Here is a 4259-nt window from a genome sequence, read left to right on the forward strand (position 1 = left end):
ATAATATCCACGTCCCTATTTTACTAGTTTGCGACGTTCAAACTGAAGCTGGCTTTGAAACCAAAATTTTTTACGGCTCCAATTGCGTCGAGCAATTTTTAAATTATTTATTTAGCGTAGAACAAGTAGTTTTGACTGGACAAAAAAGAAAAACGTATCAACCGCGCTTCACTAACACGCAAGTCGTAGCTCATTACGCGAAAGCTTTCAATAACTTTTTAATTCTTAACGCTTTAGTACATAGACACGTGACTCCGGCCGTTATTTTTGACGGCAGTAAAATTCTGATGATTCATCTCGAGGGACCGCAAATTAGATTTCTCGATAGCTTTAATTATATTAGTCAACCTCTGCGTAATTTCACCAGCGTGTTTAACCTCGGCGATGTGGCGAAGGGATTCTTCCCATTTGATTTTCATACCGAAGAAAATCTCAATTACATTGACGTCATCTCTGAGGCTTCGTATTTTAACGTGGCTCAAATGAAGGCCAATGATTATCGGGATTTTCAAACTTGGTACGCGTCGAGGAAAGGATCTATTTATAACATTAAAGAGGAGCTTATTAAATATTGTAATATTGCATGGGTATTGTTTCTTCTAACGGTTATAACGCAAAATTTAATCACAGTCAAATTAGCTTAAAATATCTCGCTTGGGTGGAGAAAACTGAAGATATAAAATTGCGAACCGCTTTAAGCTAAGGGGGTGAATATCGCGTGGGTCCCTGTTTAGTTGATGGCTATAGTTAAACTCCTCCCAAAATTTACGATTTTCACGGTTGCTACTTTCACGGTTGTCCATGTCAAAAACTTAATGTCTACAATACCCAACTCAAGGCCAGCAACATATTTTTGTACGAACGTACTCTAGATAGAGCTGTTTATTAAAGAGAATATGCTCGACTACGAATACACTTCCATCTTTGAGTGTCAATTTGTTAAGCTTTTAAAAGAAAACGCCGAAGCTAAGGCTTTTTGCAAAAGTTTAACTTTTCGACCTCAAATATCAGCCCGTAGCGCTGTCTATGGGGGACGAACGAAAAATTTTGTTCTGAACTGCCACGTGCAAGGGGAGGAGAAAATTTTCTACAAGGATATTATTTCTTTTTATCCGAAAGTTTGTCGCGATTGTCCGTGTCCCAGCGGCCACCCCATTATTTATAACAGAGATTATGACAAATCGCCAGGGTGGTATTTTGGCGTTATGAGTTGTCGTCTGTTGCCCCCCCCCCAAGATCTTCACAGCCCGTTACTTCCATTTCGCAACGGTGGTAAATTAGCCTACGCCCTCTGTCGCACGTGTTTAGAATTGCGAGCGGAAATCTGCGATCACACTCTCAATGAACGGGCTTTCGAATCAGTCTGGCCAACGGTCGAAGTCTATGCCGCTATGGAGCTTGGTTATGAACTCCTCGATATATTCGAAGTTTACCATTATCCCAAAAAGGAATACTTCTTCTCGCAGTACATGACTGATCGCCTTGAAAGTGAAGAATTCGGGATTTCCCGCTCACGCGGAAACGCCTCTGCAAAAAGAAGCGTATATCGCGGATATAAACAAGAATGAAAAGCTTTCTCTGACCGTGGCGGAGATTCAATCAAATCCTTCCCTGCATAATATTGCTAAAATTAATTTAAATTATCCTTGGGGTCGCATGGCGCTGAATACGGGTAAAATTCGTAGCATCTTTATCAACAATTATTACGAATTGATACGATACGCGAGCGATTACACTCTGGAATTAGTTGATTTGCGGCCAATTACGAAGTCGATTGCTCTCTTATCGTACAAAGCCAAAAGCGATTACGTTTCGGACTATAAACTAAGGTCGGCAATTGTGGGACGTTTTGTCTCTTGCTACGGGTGACTCGAATTGAATAAGATTCTGCTTCAATTAGACCGTGCAGCCTTGTATTGTGACACCGACTCAATTATCTACCGCCATCTACCGGGAGAGTTTAGCATTCCGACTGGCAATCATATTGGTTGCTGGGCGGACGAACTCGGCGGTGATTATATAACTTCCTTTTGTAGTACCGGCGCCAAAAGTTACTCGTTTCGCACTAGCAAAGGAAGAGAAGTCAAAAAATTAAAGGATTGACTCTAAATCGAGAAAATTTGGAAAAAATTGACTTTGAATCCTTTGAAAGTGTGGCGATGAACCCATGAAAGGAAGTTATAGTCAATAGCCCTTTTAATTTTAAACGGGATAAATACAAGCTGCAGTTAGAGGCCGTTAAAATAACCAAGAAATTCCGCCGAACCTCGGACAAAAGAGTGTTGAACGCTGACTTGAGAACCAGTCGACCGTACGGTTTCAAAGAGGCAACACTTGCTTCGACATCTCTCGCATGAATTACGAGGTTAGGCGGAGACATACTTTTGAGGGCTTGTGGGAATCTTGCGTTCCCATCGAAACCCTGGCCAAAGACGGTTTTTATCTTGCAGATGTAGAAACACAGACGACACGCTGCGCTTTTTGCGGCATCGCCTTGTACCAGTGGTGTTGCACGGACAATCCATCCAGGGAACATCGCAAGCACAGTCCATCGTGTCCGATGGTTTCCAAAAAACCGTGCAACAATAAACCACTGCGTCAGGGGCTTCCCAACTTCCCGACCGACGAGGTCATCGACGTTTGCGATCAGAGTCCTCTGGTCCAAACATGCCCAACCACCAACGAAGAGCGGTCGGGAAACGAAAAAGTGCGCGTGTGCATCCATCCGTCGTGATTTCTACTGTAGTGCGTGTTCATATCCTACCCTCCGAGTCTCGCGTGAATTTTGAATGGCTCAATGCCCAACGCTTTCGCCAGCGCTGCCTAGAAATGGAAAAGAAACTTTTTAAAAAAGCAATTAACTAATTGGGGAATTTTTAGGTATAAGGGTTTTGTTTATATTGTGTTTTTTAATGTTGTTTAAATGTGTAAGTGTTTTTGGGTTTTTTGGGTTTATATTGTGTTAATTTTTTTGATTATTGATGTGTTTTTTTAATATATTTTTATGTTTCTATATAAATAACATGTGAACGGTAATAAATGTTTATTATTTGAAATGAATCCGACCGAGTCAGTCTCGCATTCTTTAAAATTCCAAACACCCGCGCAATTTCTAATCGTGGGACCTACGCTAGCGGGCAAAAGCTGTCTTTTAAGTAATTTATTGCAAAATCATCAAATTATGTTTGACCCGCCGCATAAAAAGGTTATTTATTGCTACGCGGCCTGGCAATCAAACTACGAAAAATAAAAACAATTGATTCCGGGAATTCAATTTATTCAAGGTTTGCCTCCCCCCGATCCGGATTTTTGGGAAACTCATCGCGATTCCTATCTGATACTAGACGATTTAGCTAGTCAATTATTTAAGCAAGCTCATATTGCCGATTTAGTTTGCGTGAACTCCCATCATTTAGGGTATACGGTAAATATTATTACGTAACAATTTTTTCCCAAGGGTAGCCAATCGCGAATAATTTCCCAAAATTCATCCTATTTTATAATAATGAAAAATCCTCGAGATGTCGTTTCCATTGGGTATCTAGCCCAGCAGATTAGTCCTGATAATCCGAAGTGTATTACGGACGCGTACAGGCTAGCTACGAGAGAACCCTATAGTTATTTGTTAATTTATTTAAAACAAGAAACTCCGGAAAACTTGCGGTTAAGATCGCGAGTTCTACCTTATGTCGATTAAATATAATTGTCATTTGAATAATGGCACAGCGTGTTAAACGTCGATCAGGAAAACGCTCTCGCCTCGTAGTAGCGCGTCCCTCGGCAAAATTTGCCAAATGTGTCCCTTATTTACAAAGTTTGCGTCAAACTAGTTGTAAACAACGGCAAACACTCTTGAACAATAGTAGCGCGCCTCAATTAAAGAGTATTCAAACAATTTGTAAGAATTTAAAGGGCAGGGGCAGTTTTTGAGTAAAGACCGTAAAAAACGTTTAGCAAAGTACAAAAAAATTATTAGACAACTCGAATCGAGTACCTTGTCGCAGAAAAGCAAAAAAAGCTGCTTTTGCAGCAATCAGGAGGATTTCTCACAGCGTTGCTTGGCGCAATCTTGCCCTCAATTGTCCAAGCCATAGCGGCTAAACCATGAAACAAATGGTACTTGTCCCCGCTAGTGCCGTCACTTCGGCAGCAGCGCAAGAACATTCGGCCTTGGACCGAGAGATTGAGGATATTTTAAAATTGCCATTGAATGCCTATGACAAATTATATAAATATTTAGACGCCTTTAATAAATATTT

The sequence above is a fragment of the Phalangium opilio genome, unplaced genomic scaffold, assembly GCF_054372755.1.
Source record: "Phalangium opilio isolate 3A_F unplaced genomic scaffold, DU_Popi_V2 ptg000021l_1, whole genome shotgun sequence".
Lineage (NCBI taxonomy): Eukaryota > Metazoa > Arthropoda > Arachnida > Opiliones > Phalangiidae > Phalangium > Phalangium opilio.